This window comes from Bison bison, unplaced genomic scaffold, assembly GCF_000754665.1.
Source record: "Bison bison bison isolate TAMUID 2011002044 unplaced genomic scaffold, Bison_UMD1.0 scf7180017864072, whole genome shotgun sequence".
In the NCBI taxonomy this organism is placed as follows: domain Eukaryota; kingdom Metazoa; phylum Chordata; class Mammalia; order Artiodactyla; family Bovidae; genus Bison; species Bison bison.
In genome coordinates, this window is record NW_011494644.1 from 473,943 (window position 1) to 491,893 (window position 17,951).

Consider the following 17,951-nt stretch of genomic DNA (forward strand, 5'->3'; position numbering starts at 1 on the left):
TGATGAAGTCTGGGGTTTCTCTACCCATGGAAAACAGCTTTGAAGTGTATCTTCACTCTATCTGCTTCCCTTGTCTGAGTGTCAAATCCTTGTTCAGACATTCAAAGCCTTCTGTCATTCAAAATACATTCTTGGGAAATGTGTTGATGCTAGTCATTTATAATTCATTCTTGAGGTAAACCATGCAGTGAAAAGACAGAGAGATGTAACTCTCCTGTTTAGCTGGATAAATTTGAGCAAGTTGTTTCACCTTCAAAGCTATTTCTTCATCTGTTAAACAGGATGGTTTAATTGTGATAATGTTTACATTGGTGGTACACTGCCATTCACAAGTTTGGAGGTACACATTGGGTCGCATTTCCTCTAGTGGTCAGATTAACTCACCTCATCCCCAGTGCTGGCTTGGCACTAGCTCCTCTGAGCGTATACTGGAGGGTGTATGGAGTCAGAGGAGGAAGAAGGAGAAAGTGTCTCTTTCTAATGTGATGCTCAACCTCTGTTGCTCCATGCTTTCCTAGGGCTGGATTCTTAACTACAGGATTTTAATTTATGTGCACATGCAGGCAAAGATCCGAAACATAACTATAGTACCCAGAGGGTTGGGACGCCTGAAGATTCCAGGCTCAGCCAAAGTCTGAATCAGCTCCTGTGACTACTGAGATCTTGGCACTGAATCAAGATAAAGGGTCAAGTTCCCCCTTTATTGCATGGTGAGTCACAGGGGAACTCTCATTATCTTTTCATGTTCCCTGCTCTGTCAGGACCATCTTTGCTGTTAGGGATAGGCTACTCTCATTGAAACTCAAAATGATAAGGGATCAACCCTCCCTATGGGAATTTGTATATATTCATCTCTAAAAACCATAGAATTCCATATCCCAAGGAATCATAGAGTGGTGGTCTTTGTTAAGCCATAACCTTATCAGCAGCAGCAGCAGCAGCAGCAACCTTATCCCAATAAAATTTAAAACAAGGCACAGTGGTAGATATAAGTCTTTCTTCTTATTTCCCTTTTAACACATTTATAATTATCCTTTTCAGTTCTCCATTTCTCAAAACTCTCCCCTTCTTCCAAGCTCGGACCAGTGCCACCTCGTCTGTGACGCTTTTTCTGGCTCCTTCAGATCACAGTTCCCTATGTTTCTTCTGAATTTTTTAGTTAACTAGTTCTCCTGTCTTAATTTGCCTGTACACGGTACCTTTACCTCTCTCATATTGTCTCACAGTGCTGGAGATAAGCGAAGAGCAATAGCAACAGAAACAACATTAAAAAATGGGCATTTTCCCATGTCAGACTTTGGACAGGCCCTTTACACATGTTATTCATTACAAGTACTTATTGAACAAATATCCAAGCATCTAGTGTTGAAGATGCCACACTGTGCTGTACAATATATCCTTGTTGCTCATTTATGTTATACTTAGTAATTTGTATCTCTGAATCCCACCTCCCCTCTCCTCACTGGTAGCCATTAGTTTGTTGTCTATATCTGTGAGTCTCTTTCTATTTTTCTATGTATATTTGTTTGTATTATATTTTAGATTCCATAAATAAGTGATATCATATAGCATTTGTCTTTGTCTGACTTCATTTTATTAAGCGCAGTATTTTCTAGATCAATTCCCATTGTTTCAAATGGCAGAATTTTATTATTTTTCATGAATAATTTCCCATTGCATGTATGTATATACCACATCCTCTTTATCCATCCATCTGTTGATGGACCCTTGAGTTGCTTCCATATCTTGCCTATTATAAATAGTGCTGTTGTAACATAGAGGTGCCTGTATCCTTTTAAATTAATCTTTTTTTTTTCCTAGATATATACTCAGGAATGGAATTGCTGGATCATATGGTAACTCTATCTTTAGTTTTTTTGAGGACCCTCCTTACTGTTTTCCATAGGGGCTGCACCAATTTACATTCCCACCAACAGTGTACAAGGGTTTCCTTTTCTCCACATCCTTTCCAAAATTTGTTATTTGTAGACTTTTTTGATGATAGCCATTCTGACAGGTGTGAGGTGCTATCCCATTGCTGTTTTGATTTGCATTTCTCTAATAATTAGCGATGTTGAGCGTATTTTCATGTGCCCATTTAGCCATCTGTTTAGGCATCCCGAAAATGCCTATTTGGGTCTTCTGTCCATTTTTTATTGGATTGTTTGTTGTTGTTGCTTTTTAAATAATTAATTATATAAGCTGTTCATATATTTTGGATATTAACACCTTGTTGATCATATCATTTGCAACTATCTCGTAGGTTATCTTTTTGTTTTGTTGATGGTTTCCACTACTGTGCAAGAGCTTTTAAGTTTAATTAGGTCCAGGTCCTTTACATGTGTTTTTCATTAACAAATATTTATTGAATGAATATCCAAAGCATCTAATACTGTCCTAGGTGCTGAATATGGAGCATTAAGACATGCCTAGTTCCTGCATTCTTGGACCATATGGTCTTGATCAGCCATGGCAAATCAACCTTGGTGGCTTGTCTGTGTATGGTCCATGCACTAAAAATGTTTATTTTATTTTTTTATTTTACATTTTTAAAGGATAAAAATAGATAGAGGATATGCAGCAGGGACCTCATGTGGCTCACAAAGGCTGAAATATTTACCATCAGCCCCTTTATGGAAAATGTCTACTGACCTCTGATGATCTCATTTTATCTTCCCAAGCTATCCTGCAAGACAGATTTTTCATTATATGAATTATTAATACTTATGAGGAAACCAAAGCTCAAAGAGGTGAACTGTCTTTTCCAAGATGATTCAACTATTTTTCTGAGGTGGCATTTCCAGCTAGAATACCTTTGGCTTGTCTGAGGAACTAGTGTCAGCTCTGCCCAGCTCAGCAAAGGAAGCCCTTCTTCTCCTCCACCATATTCTTTCTGAAGTACTGTTGTGCGCTAAGTCACTTCAGTCATGTCCGACTCTTTGCAACTCCATGGACTATAACCTGCCAAGTACCTCTGTTCATGAAATTCTCCATGGATTACTGGAGTGGGTTGCCATTTCCTTCTCCAAGAAGTACTGTGAACCCACCATAAAGGAATGGGGAAATAGGGCTTAAAAATGTCAGCCCTCAATATTTCAAGAAAAATGACTTTCAGTATAAGGTAGAAAGAGTGGTGGTCTTTAGAATGATGAACCTTGCTTTTAGTCCTCTTTGGGCCTCAGAGTCTCCGAGCATAAACTAGAGCAGTTGAATTATTTGACTTCTAAAGTATCTCCCAACCTGAAAATTCCTTACAGGAAAATGTATCCTTTACTCCAATTGGATTGTACACATTTCTCTTTATCTCTACCATGGCTGTATCATGAATATTGACCAATTGAATAATGATTAAATATTTCATTTAGATTTTTATATTAGGAGGATATAAAGTCCTATTCATATCTCCAAAAAGTCTTGTTGATTCTGTTTGAAGGATTGTTGGTGTTATTTCATGTTGTTTCAGCTTGTACTTTGTAATAAGGAGAGCAAAGATTCTAAGACAACCAGGTTGAAAGGCGACCAACTCCTAATGGCTGACCAATGAGCCAGTCCCTCTGGGATATCCAAAATTGGCAGCACTTCAGTTTGCAGTCTTTATTCTGACCCCTGACCAGATTAACGTTGGCTAATTGAAAGTGTTTCATGAATTTGCAGTGGAGGATGTGCTCACTGAGGTATCCAACTCATATCTACACGACCTAAATGGTTTACAAGGAGATACCTATGCATTTATATTTAACAACTCCTTCACCAAAGCTGGTTCCCCATATCCTGCCCATGTCCTGGATCAGGTATAGATAACATTTTGGGAAGTGAGAAGTTTGCTTTTAATGGGGACAGATAATTTATATTCCCCAATATTTTTGAGAACAGTGGCTCTCTATCTGCGCTGTGTATTAAAATCATCAAAGAAGCTTTTAAAAAATTCCAAGGCCTAGATCTCACACTCAGAGATTCTAATTTAATTGATCTGGATGGGCAAACATTTTAAAAGCTCACATGTACATAGGGGTTTAAGAACTACCATTCTAAGAAAAGGTATATGTGGATCAGGTTGCACAAAACGTAAGGCATCTAACTCTGAATTACCTGATTTAAGAGTTAAGCTTCTATGCCTTTATATAAAAGGAAGTGCATGTAGCATTTAAATCTTTCAATGTATGGAAGTTAAGGTTTTGTGGATTCTCCCAAAGAACTGAACACATTTTACTGTTTTTTTAAATTAGCTCATTTTGAAATACTTAGGCATAATTGAAGGAAAATACTCAGGCAAAAATGATACCTTTTGGTATCATTTCTAATGATTTATAGAGTTAACTCAGTGCCAGTCATGTTTACGGCTTAAAAATTTTTTTTTTCAATTTTTAGTTTTAGCTGCACTGGGTCTTATTACTACACACAGGCTTTCTCTAGTTGCAGTTCAGGCGCTTCTCATTGCAGTGGCTTCTCTCATTGCAGAGGCTTCTCTCATTGCAGAGTGTGGGCTCTAGGCACACAGGCTTCAGTAGCTGTGACTCGGGCTCCAGAGAATGGGCTCAGTAGTTGTGGTGAATGGGCTCAGTTGCTCCCTAGCATGTGAAAGCTTCCTGGACCAGGGATCGAACCTGTGTCCTATGCATTAGCAGGTGGATTCTTTACCACTGAATCACTGGTGGTAAAGTCTCATTCAAGGCTTTTAAAATTACACTTTTGGATAAACATTTCACATTATTGTTTTAAAATTTACTGATCTTATTAATTTTGTTTCCTGAGTTGAAATTTCTTATTCTTCTCTTTTTATTAAATTTGATCAGCAATATTTTGGTAAATTAGCATATTCAAAAGCAGAGACATTACTTTGCCAACAAAGGTCCGGCTAGTCAAGGCTATGGTTTTTCCTGTGGTCATGTATGGATGTGAGAGTTGGACTGTGAAGAAGGCTGAACGCCAAAGAATTGATGCTTTTGAACTGTGGTGTTGGAGAAGCCTCTTGAGAGTCCCTTGGACTGCAAGGAGATCCAACCAGTCCATTCTGAAGGAGATCAGCCCTGGGATTTCTTTGGAAGGAATGATGCTAAAGCTGAAGCTCCAGTACTTTGGCCACCTCATGCAAAGAGTTGACTCATTGGAAAAGACTCTGATGCTGGGAGGGATTGGAGGCAGGAGGAAAAGGGGACAACAGAGGATGAGATGGCTGGATGGCATCACTGACTCAATGAACGTGAGTCTCAGTGAACTCCGGGTGTTGGTGATGGACAGGGAGGCCTGGCGTGCTGAGATTCATGGGGTCGTGAAGAGTCGGACACGACTGAGCGACTGATCTGATCTGATCTGATACAGATTGTAGGGAAAAAATATCCCTTGCTTTTGCCACAAAATAACAGTAATGGCAGAAAAGCCGACTTCAGCAGGCTTCGCTATGTTTCTTGTAGCACTTGTTCCCAGTCTTGGATAAAGGGCTTGCTGAGGACTGGGACAGAGCAATATTGATGTTGTGGGTAAGTGGGCTCTGATCTGGGGAGGTGGATATCAAAAATCCCTGTGACACCATGGGAGCAGCAGCATCTCTGATTGCATTACCTTTGGAATCAGAGGAAAACAAAAGACGGAAATAGCCAGCCCATCTAATTGTGTGACTCCATTAGTCTGAAGAGGTGGGTCAAGGGCTTATTTAATAATAAAAAATGGCTGCAGGAGCAGCATTTAGTGTCATATATGCAGGCCAGCATACAAGTGTGCATTCAGAAGTGCCCTCAGAGGTTACCTTGGTTCTACAGAGGCAATGATATAATTAAGGGAATGGGCTTATTTTTAGACGAGTCCCCAAAGTGGCTTGTGATTGGTGCATGTTGTAAAGGCATGGCTGTAAGCTGGTTGTGGAATCCTGTTCTCCTATGTAAACCATACACTAATCTATCAATGTGTTAAAGTCAAGGTTTTGTGGATTCTCCCAAAGGACTGAACATGTTTTACTGTTGTTGCTTTATGTATTTATTTATTTATTTATTTTTGCATTAGCTCATTTTGAAATACTCAGGCAAAATTGAGAGATAGATGAACATAGATGACTACCTTTTGGTAACATTTCTAATGATTTAAGTTTAGTAAAGGTTTGGAACAAATGATTCTGCAGATGACGCTGTTGTAATTTGATTCAGCAGACATTTATTGGGCATTTACTATGTCCCTAGCGTGGAGTTAGATAGTAGCGATATGGGGTGAAGTCATAGACTGCAACTTCTGTCTGCTCACAGCCTTGTAAGGAAGAAATCTTGACATGATGAATTGCAGTTTGGTATGTTAAAAAGAGCCTGTGTGCAGGGAGTATGGGCTGCTCACAGAGAAGGAATGGTTGTCTATTTTGGGTGGAAAGGGCTAGTTGGACAGGGAGACTTTGCTTCATGAGCCAGACACAGTCAAAGGAAGACAAGTGGAAAGTGAAGCTGTTATAAGGAGGCAGAGAGAATCTCATCGAAACAAATGCAAGAGGCATCATGGAAACTAAAATCACCATGAACCCTCAATCTATCTCCCTGACCACATAATCCCTTCTCTCTTTAGTCCAGTTTCTCTTCTCATTCATCTATTATGTATCAGTCTACTAAACCTTCTGGTTCAGCCTGTACTTGCATCTCCATGCCTCAGCTCCAGATACGCAGGAGAGAGAGAGGTGACTGTTTCAGCCAGGGTCATATGCCTGCTCTGGCCTCATTAGCTGAAGCTCAGAGCGGGGTTATCGGGTAGCTACTAAGGGCTTTAGACAAGTTAGATTTCTTTTTCAAATTTTAAACGTTTTATTTTGCAGTTAAAAATGTTGTGATAGTTTGAGGTGAAGAGTGAAGGGTCTCAGCCATGCATATACTTGTATCCATGGGCTTCCCTTGTGGCTCAGCTGGTAAAGAATCTGCCTGCAATGCAGGAAACCTGGGTTTGATCCCTGAATTGGGTAGATCCCCCGGAGAAGGGAAAGGCTACCCTCTCCAGTATTCCGGCCTGGAGAATTCCATGGACTATATAGTCCATGGGGTCGCAAACAACCGCACACAACTGAGTGAGTTTCACATTCTTCCCCCAAACTCCCCTCCCATCTGGGCTGTCACATAACATTGAGCAGAGTTCCCTGTGCTATACAGTAGGTCCTTGTTGGTTATTTTAGATACAGCAGTATGTACATGTCCATCCCAAACTCCCTTATTATCCTTTCCCCTGGCGATGGACAGGTAGGTACTTTTAAAGCCACTGTAGGGAAGAAGGAATTGGTGCAGCAGTCACTACTTGGGGTCCCTGTGCCACTGGCTTTTTGGCATGAGACTACCTTCTAAACCATAAAATAACCAATGGCTTATACTCACCCACATGTATGTGCACATGCTTAGAAGTGAAGGACCCAGTCTGCAAACCTAGGGCAGGGAAACTCTTATTTTTGCCATTTAGCGATGGTGGGACTCAGCAATGACTCCCCTTGCAACAGAAGAATGGGATAGATCTCAGATAGTATTAGAACGTTTAGAAGCTTTTGTTTTGTTCACAGCACAATGTGGCATAGATTTCACTGTGCTATTGTGAATTTGGTTGGTTATTAATTGAACATCTATTATATTCAAAACACTGCAAGGGCGATAGGGTGAACACTATGGCAACTATCATATTCTCTTAGAAGCTGTTGTGAAAACTCGGCTTGAACAGAATACAGTAATTGTTTAGGAAAAAAGCTTTGAACAATTATTCTGGCAACGGTAGATGTTCTGAGAAATAGAGAAGAGATGTCAATGAAGTTGAGAGTTCTTTAGGAAATTAGGGAGAGAAATACATGATCTCCAGGCAGTATGCATGAGTGGACTTTGGCTAAAAGAAAACTCAAAGAGAGATTTTAGGCTGTTGAATTTTACAGCATAAAAACGTTATTTAACCGATGGAATATTCAGTAAATTTTACATTATTTGCTAATGCATTTATGAGGATAAATTATTTTCAGGGTCCTGTAAGAGGACATGATAGGGAAGCTCATACTAGACTCCCTACAGATGAAAAGTTTATGGACACAATTCTTACGTCATTTATGATGCTCAGGTGAATATCATCAATCTAGGAGGGTGACTTTGGATTTTCTGTGCTGTGCTTTGTCACTCAGTTGTGTCCAATTCTTTGCGACCCCATAGACTGCAGCCTGCCAGGCTCCTCTGTCCATGGGATTCTCCAGGCAGGAATACTGGAGTGGGTAGCCTTTCCCTCCTCCAGGGCATCTTCACAACCCAGGGATAAAACCCAGGTCTCCTGCATTACAGGCAGATTGTTTACTGTCTGAGCCACCAGGGAAGCCTTTGGATTTTCTGGTTATCTGTTAATCTTAGTGAAGTCGCTCAGTCGTGTCCAACTCTTTGCGACCCCATGGACTGTAGCCTACCACGTTGCTCCATCCATGGGATTTTTCAGGCAAGAATACTGGAGTGGGTTGTGAGTTAGCAAAAACAATAAAATAATACACCCTTGGGTTTGGGGCCATCCTGGGATCATCACAACACGAAAGTGTTAACTACCTGTTTTGCGCTATACACTGTTTTTGTGTTGAAAGCACAAAATGGGAAAATACAAAACCCTTCCTCCAAGGGACTCATAGTTTATTGGTGAAAACAGACACACAAGCATGTAAAAATGTGACACAACATGAGTCAATATGATACCATAATTGAACTCCTGCAAAGAAAGACTTCGACAAACACGGACACATTTCAAGGGCAGCAGAAATTCTGAACCAAGTGCACTGAACTCAGAAAGCCCCCTGATGTGTGATGCTTAGTGGACATCTCTGACAGCACCGCTATTAGCGCTATGGGTAACATTAGGGAAAGGTCAACTTTTGCAAAGACTTTCTGCCCACTAAGAATAGCAAGGAATCAATCGATTCTGAGCATAAGAGCAATGTCAGGATCCAGATGGAAGTGCAGTTGCTATCACTGGGAAACGTTCCTTCCCTCAAATAAAGGCCCTGGAAAATCCACGCCACCATCCTCTAGTTAGACTGTTGGACTCATTGAGTCCCTCCGATCCCCACTTTTCAATGGCTAGGTCTTTTGCATCTTTAGTCTGTGCTCAAAGGCTGATCATTAGGAAGCCTTTGTGCTTTGCTAAGTCATTTCAGTCGTATCCAACTCTTTGCAACCCTATGGACCATAACCCAGCAGGCTCCTCTGTCCATGGGATTCTCCAGGCAAGAATACTGGAACGGGTTGCCATTTCCTTCTCTGGGGGTTCTTTCCAACCCAGGGATCGAACCCATGTCTCTCATGTCTCCTGCATAAGGGTTCTTTACCAGTAGCTCCACCTGGGAAGCAAAGTATTATTTAGGCAAAGTAACACCCTGCCCCTTTACTGCACTAGCATCACACTACACTAAGTACTCTCATATGAATCTTCAAGTTGCAAACTTTCAATCGTGTAAGTTAGCTCTTGTATCTGGCGTACATTGTCGCATGTGGGCGTCCTCGACAAGTGGTTGTGCTTTTGTACTTTACATACTATAGAGAGCACAGTATCTTTATCTCGATGCCAGCCCCTAGAGGCCAGTTGTTCTACTGTACTTTTCAAGGCACTGTACTGTCAGATTAAAGATTTTTTTGGTGTTTGTTTCTTATGTATTATATGTGTGAAAAGTGTTATAAACCCACTGCAGTACAGCCATATATAGCCAATTGTATTAGTCGGTCACCTCGGTTAACTTTGTTGGACTTACAAATTGAACTTATGAACATGCTCTCAGAACAGAGCTTGTTTGTATGTAGAGGACTTACTGTATTCATTTCCTTCTTAACACTTGGCATAATCTGAAGTCATCTCAAATATTGTTTGGTTGCCTGGATACCCCATGGAGTCTTTGGTACATTTCACACTATTCAATAAATGCATTTTTGAGTGTAAATTCTTCTCAGGGTCCTTTAAGAGGGAATGTTAATGTAGCTCATATCTGGACTACTTAAGCATGGGGAAAATATGTGGACCCAGTTCTTAAGCTGCTTACAATGCCTATCTTCTGGTCCCTTCCTCACTAGCTTCTAGGATGAGAGCAAGCATTATGATTGTCTTATACCCAGAGTTGAGCTAGTGTAGACTGGGCCTTTGTATGAGTTAGGGAAAGTTGCCTTCTCTGAATAGATAGATGGATGAGAAAAACCACACCATCTTGGCAGAGACAGTCACGTGAGTTCATACCTCCAGGAGTAGATTCCAACTCCTCACTTTCTTTCTGAGTGCGGTACAAGGACTTCAGAAAAATAGGGGACAGCCCTGCTTGTCTGTTACCGTTTTGGCACATAGTAGGTGTTTGTTAATATTTGGTGAATGAAGCATCCCAAGATCTACCAAACACTTCAAGTTATGCAGCATTATGTAAGGAAGTGTTTTGAGTCCCAGCTCGATTCCCTTACTAAGGACCAGGTAGGGCCGCTCAGAGGTTCTCAGCAGGAACACAGCTGCACTTCAATAGCACTGTCACCAACTGAGGATGACTTTGGTGACCTTCTGATATGTCATAAATTCACCAACCTCAGGGATTCTGCCAGCCCTGTTCTTACTCACAGACTTTACAGTATCCTGTATGCAGCCAGGTTGTGGAGATGGAAGCCTCCTAACTGAGCACCCCTTACCAGAAGTTCTTTATTATAAGCACCTTACAGATGTCCTACAGGCAAAGCCAGTCTCCCACTGGATGTGGGAGAAAGTTTTTAAATGTGCTGCTGTGTGCTAAGTCACTTCAGTCTTGTCTGACTCTTTATGATCCTATGGACTGTAGCCCACCAGGCTCCTCTGTCCGTGAGATTCTCCAGGCAAGAATACTGCAGTGGGTCACCATGCCCTCCTTCAGGGAGTCTTCCAGACCTAGGGATTGAACCTGCATCTCTTATGACTTCTGCATTGACAGGCAAGTTCTTTACCACTAGCACCACCTGGAAAGCCCTATCTTTTAAATAGCAGAATCAAAACCTCTGGCTTGATACACAGGGTCAGGCTGATGGATCTGCCTTAGATGGAGATGTGAAGGAACTTTGCAAAGTAAAGAAAAACCCACATTGATTCCCTAAATCAAAAGTTCAAATAAGAACATGGCTTTGGCAATTTATTCCCTGCAGAATTAACCTTTGTTTCTCGGCAGGCTGCTTTTAAGACTATGCATGGTACGAAAAAAGGAAGGGGAGAGAGCTCACAGAATGGCTTGTGTGTTTACTGCAAAGAAGGAAAAGCTGAAATGAAGTGAAGTTGAACAGGGGGCTTATTTCTAACTAATCCAACCTCTAGACAGGAGTCCTAAGATGCAAGAACAATTACTATAAATGTGAATTTGAGGCCCCATTCACAGATGCACAAACACCACTCCTTTGCCTGCCATTTCTTTAACTGACTCCCAACAAGGGTAACAAAGTTCCAGGGTCTGGAAGGCAATCACAGAGATCATAGTCTAATTTCTTCTATGCTTTAGGAGTCAATTTGAGTCCTCCTCTTGGAAGCCTTCCTAGATTTGATAAGTGCCCTTCCTCTGGGTCCCCATAAAACCCTATGAGTTTATTAATGAATCTGCCATGTTGTAGTATAGTTATTATGTTCATGTGTCCAAGACAGGGGCGTTTTATTTGACTTTAAAAATCTTTAAAGTCAACTATTTCGCACATTGTCTGGAATAAAATGACATCTCAGTAAGTTCTTAATGAAGTAGTCAATGGACCATTCTATTAATAGTTGCCTATTGAACGCATACTATTTGTCTCCCCTTCGCCACACACTAAGACAGTACACAAGAAATAAACACATGGTGATAACAGTGGTGGCTATCATTCTGAGGGTCTATTATGCGTCAGACACTCTGCTAATTGCTTTGCAAATAGTTTTCTCATTAATTCTTCAAGGCAACATTATGACCTTCTGACTTCATAAATCAAACTGAGACTCAGAGAGATGACTGACTTTCCTCCAAAGCCACTCAAAACGCATTTGAACCAATCTCCAGATCCCCTGATCTTCACTCTATAGCAGGTGCCTTCTCAGATCTTAAAGTGGTGGTTGGTGGGGAGAGGGTTGGGGTCAAAAGTACAATGCACTTGAAGCATCATGCAGTTCAGTTGCTCCGTCGAGTCCAACTCTTTGTGACCCCATGGACTGCAGCACGCCAGGCTTCCCTGTCCATCACCAACTCCCGGGGCAACGCTTGAAGCATTAGAAAATTATTAAAAGGGACTTCCTAGTGGTCCAGTGGTTAAGAATCTGCCTTCCAATGCAGGGGACATGGGTTCGATCCCTGGTTGGGTAAGATCACACATACCACAGGGCAATTAACCCAGTGTGTTACTGCTGAGCCAGCACTCTGGGGCCCGTGCTCTACAACAAGAGAAGCCAGCATACTGCAACAAGAAGCCCATGTGCTTCAGCTAAGGAGACGTGCCATGCAAAACTCAGACCCAGTGCAGTCAAATTAAAAAAAAAAAAAAAAAAGAAAATCATTAAGTGCCACACTGTAGAAATGGAGAAATGGGAATTAATGCAGCAAGAGTTCTCTGTGGACTTGATTAATCATGGAAAAAAACTTATAGAGGGTCTAGGACTCAGACTTGAAATAAAAATTGGATTTAAGTATAGGGAGGAGAGCAGGTAGAGCAGGGAAACTTACATTCATTGAGTACAACGGAGCATACTGGTTAGGAGCCTGGGCTTTGGAACTGGACAGAACTTGAGACTGCATTCTGACTCTGCTACTTAACAGCTGTGAGAACTTTTGGAATTCACCTTTTGAGCGTCTCCACCCCTCTATTTAAAAGAGGCATATAATACCCCTGGTATGAGTTAAGAAAGCTTTCATGGGCAAGTCACAGAGACATTGATGAAAAATGGCAGAAGTGAAAAGAGCAGGAACTAGACTTCCATTCTCACCTCTGGTTGCACCTAAATGCTCATTGTAAGTCATCACCCTCTTTCCTGATGGCAGAAAGGCATTTGCTTTTTCCTCAGTTATGAAGTGAAGGTCAATAGGCCAACAAAATTGACTTGCTCAAATCAGACAAGAACACAAGAGGTGACTTCCACAGAAGGTCTTAACCTGGGCCCCTTCCTGCTGGGGGACAAGTCAGCCAGAGGAGATCTAAGGATCAGGTCATCTTGCTTTGTCTTGTCCCCACCCTTTCCCTTCCCTTCCCTCCTGGTACCTTCTCTTAGGTTGATGCAGGCTTCATAAGGAAGCAGTCATGAAGAATATAACAGGATCAAGGATTTCTCCTAAGAATCAGACTTCACAGACCTGTGTGAGAAGCTGGGAAATGGGGGCCTGGAGAGGGGAACTAGGGCATCAGAAAAAGTCCCCAACCAGTCTGGTGGCCGACAGGAGACTGCAGGCACATCCAGCTGAAGAGGTGGGACCAGTTGACTGAGTGTGGCTCCATCTGTGTGAGTCAGCAGCCAGGCACCTGGCTGGGAATTGGTCAGCAGGGCCAGTGGTCAGGCAGACAAGCTCAGTGTGGTGAGAGTGAGGACGAGCCCAAATCTCCCAAGAACATCTGTGACTGTTTCCTAGCATGTCAGACCCTGTGACCTTCTCAGGGTAATGGCTACTGCTTAATCACTGCTTTCAAAATCCTATAAGCTCTCTTTTTGGACAATTTTAAACTAGAATCCTGCAGGAAAGGGGGTTTGGGGAAACATCACTGAAACATAGTTGTCAACTTACATAAGGAGACAATGGCTCAAACACATTCACAGACATATTCAGGTCCAGAAGAGATATTAATCAGCCTGACTCACTTGCTTCCAGCATTTAGGACTCTGTTCCTACTGCCCTAATCTGCTCTTTGAGAAGCTGGAGGAGACACAAGGAATGGGAATTTTTTGACCACAACACACTCCAGTCAAATCTCTCACTCTCTTTCCCCTTGATTCTCTACAGACACACTCTTCCTTTAGTTCATCACTGAGTTCTTTCTTACCACAGGACTTTTGCACATGCTGCTCACTGCCCCTAGAATGCTTTCCTCTCTTGCCTTATAGAATCTTTTTGGTCAAATCAATTCTTATTACTTAGGACTTCCCCGGCCATCCACTAGTTAAGACATTGCCTTCCAATGCAGGGGTGCAGGTTCAATCCCTGGTCCACATGCCTGGTGACCAAAATGCCAAACATAAAGCAGAAGTGATATGGTAACAAACTTTAAGAAATGGTCTGTGTGAAAAAAATAAAAAATCTTAAAAAAAAATTCCTCTGGGGAAGGGATAGTTAGGGACTTTGGGAAGGTCATGTACACACTGCTCTATTTAAAATCGATAACCAAAAAATGCCTAATTATAGCACATGGAACTCTGCTCAGTGTTATGTGCCAGTCTGGATGGGAGTGGGCTTTGGGGGAGAATGGGTACATGTGTATATATATGACTGAGTCCCTTTGCTGTTCACCTGAAACCACCACAACATTTTTAATTGATTATACCCCAATACAAAATATTTTTGGTGTTAAAAAACAAACAAACAAAAAATCCTATTTGCCCTGGTAGACCCTCATAGAATCTTCTGTTTTTCTTTTATAATTCTTAAGAATCAGCATCAAACAACTTTTTAAAAAGTTTTTTTTTGTCCCCAACTAAAATGTAAACCACACAGAGGCGGAGCTGAGCCTGTCCCATCCAGCACGGTAGCCAGTGTCTAGTACAGTGGCCGGCGCACACAAGAGCCTCAGCAAATATTTGCAGAATGATTAGGTGAGGGAGTGGATCAGTGAATGAGAAAACAAATAAAGGAGCACACAGGGACTCTAAGGTGGGCGCCATGATGATTCACACCAAAAATTCGATAGAATAGGCTGGCACATAAACAGGAAATGTATGGTCATCTACCTTGCTCTGGAGACTCAAACCCCAGTTGTAGGACAGTGATGGCTGCAGTTTAGGTATAGTGTAAGGAAGAACTTGCTAACAGTGAAGCTGTCCTCTGTAGAAAGTTGAGTTCCCTTAAGGTGTTCAAGCTAAGCCTGGATAATTTCTTGCTCAGAGGTAGTGTAGAGAAATTCATGCATCACATGCACATTTAAGGTTGTGGGAGAACCCCTAATACTGAGTCCACGGCTTTATGTGGTACACTCACAGTAGAATATAAGGGTTAACAGCCAGGTATTGGAACCATGAAGACAAGGATTCAACTCCCATAATGCCTCTTACCAGCTGAGTGACCCCAGGCCCACGATTTCATGTCTTAGAATCTGAAGGTCTTCACCTGTAGAGTTGAGATGATGCTCATCTCATGGGGCTGGTGTGAGGATTAATGTCATGAGAAGTGAAAATGAAAATGTTAGTCACTCAGTCATGTTCAACTCTTTGCAACTGCAGGGACTGGAGCCCACCAGGCTCCTCTGCCCATGTAACTCTTCAGGCAAGAATACTGGAGTGGGTTGCCTTTCCCTTCTTCAGGGGAATCTTTCCAACCCAGGGATTGAACCCAGGTCTCCCATATTTCAGGAAGATTCTTTACTATCTGTGTCACCAGGGAAGCCATGGTCATGAAGAGTAGAGAGAGTCAAACTCCTGCTTGGAGATCATTCATGCTCTTAGACAAATGTCACCATGATGAGCTTCAGGTGAGCAGGGAAATACTATTTGTCAACCCCAAGATCACCACAAACAATAATGATTTGGGCCAAAGGGCATAAGCCTTAAGGCTAATTCGGAGGTCTGATACACGGTATGGTCACTCTAGTTAAAATACTGTATTGCATCCTTGGACTTCGCTGGAAGAGTAGATCTTAAGCCTTATCACTGCACAAAAGCTAAGTAACTATGTGAGGTGACAGATGTGTTAATTAATCTGATTGTGGTAATCATTTCACAGAGTATATGTATATCATATTATCATGTCACACACTTTACATATATTCAGTTTTGTCAATTATACCTCAATAAAGCTGTAAAAAACTCTGAAAATAATAGTACATACTTAATACATACAAACCTTCGAGCTGTGAGCTTTAAAAGATGCAAGCGCGCATTTGTATGTCCAGTCTCCTAAGTTGGTTCACATTTCTGGCATATATTATCACCTGCATGCAACTTCTGCTAGTGATTGTGCTTTTGCGACAGTACTGTATAGGTACAGTAGTATGGTACCTTTATTTCAAGCCCAGGCTATCCAGAAGCAAGAGGAAAAGAGGTGGTGATGTAGTTGGTATTACTAAGAAGTGCCAGTGGTTGTCCTGTATTACTGTACTTTTTAAGGTACTGTACAGTAATCCAAGTCTATGCCTCAACCAGTAACACTGAAGAAGCTGAAGTTGAATGGTTCTATGAAGACCTACAAGACCTTTTAGAACTAACACCCAGAAAAGATGTTCTTTTCATTATAGGGGACTGGAATGCAAAAGTAGGAAATCAAGAAACACCTGGAGTAACAGGCAAGTTTGGCATTGGAATACGGAATGAAGCAGGGAAAACACTAATAGAGTTTTGCCAAGAAAATGCACTGGTCATAGCAAACACCCTCTTCCAACAACACAAGAGAAGACTCTACACATGGACATCACCAGATGGTCAACACCGAAATCAGATTGATTATATGCTTTGCAGCCAAAGATGGAGAAGCTCTATACAGTCAATAAAAACAAGACCAGGAGCTGACTGTGGCTCAGATCATGAACTTCTTATTGCCAAATTCAGACTTAAATTGAAGAAAGTAGGGAAAACCACTAGACCATTCAGGTATGACCTAAATCAAATGCCTTATGATTATACAGTGGAAGTGAGAAATAGATTTAAGGGACTAGATCTGATAGATAGAGTGCCTGATGAACTATGGACTGAGGTTCGTGACATTGTACAGGAGACAGTGATCAAGACCATCCCCCTAGAAAAGAAATGCAAAAAAGCAAAACAGTTGTCTGGGGAGGCCTTACAAATAGCTGTGAAAAGAAGAGAAGCAAAAAGCAAAGGAGAAAAGGAAAGATATAAGCATGTGAATGCAAAGTTCCAAAGAATAGCAAGAAGAGATAAGAAAGCTTTCTTCAGCGATCAATGCAAAGAAATAGAGGAAAACAATAGAATGGGAAAGACTAGAGATCTCTTCAAGAAAATTAGAGATACAAAGGGAACATTTCATGCAAAGATGGGCTCAATAAAGGACAGAAATGGTATGGACCTAACAGAAGCAGAAGATATTAAGAAGAGGTGGCAAGAATATACAGAAGAACTGTACAAAAAAGATCTTCATGACCCAGGTAATCATGATGGTGTGATCACTGACCTAAAGCCAGACATCCTGGAATGTGAAGTCAAGTGGGCCTTAGAAAGCATCACTACAAACAAAGCTAGTGGAGGTGATGGCATTCCAGTGGAGCTATTTCAAATCCTGAAAGATGATGCTGTGGAAGTGCTGCACTCAATATGCCAGCAAATTTGGAAAACTCAACAGTGGCCACAGGACTGGAAAGGTCAGCTTTTATTCCAATCCCAAAGAAAGGCAATGCCAAAGAATGCTCAAACTACCGCACAATTGCACTCATCTCACACTCTAGTAAAGTAATGCTCAAAATTCTCCAAGCCAGGCTTCAGCAATACGTGAACCATGAACTTCCAGATGTTCAAGCTGGTTTTAGAAAAGGTAGAGGAACCAGAGATCAAATTGCCAACATCTGCTGGATCATCAAAAAATGCAAGAGAGTTACAGAAAAACATCTACTTCTGCTTTATAGACTACGCCAGAGGCTTTGACTATTGTATCACAAGAAACTGTGGAAAATTCTTCAACAAATGGGAATACCAGACCACCTGACCTGCCTCTTGAGAAACCTATATGCAGGTCAGGAAGCAACAGTTCAAACTGGACATGGAACAGCAGACTGGTTCCAAATAGGAAAAGGAGTATGTCAAGGCTGTATATTGTCACCCTGCTTCTTTAACTTATATGCAGAGTACATCATGAGAAACGCTGGGCTGGAGGAAGCACAAGCTGGAGTCAAGATTGC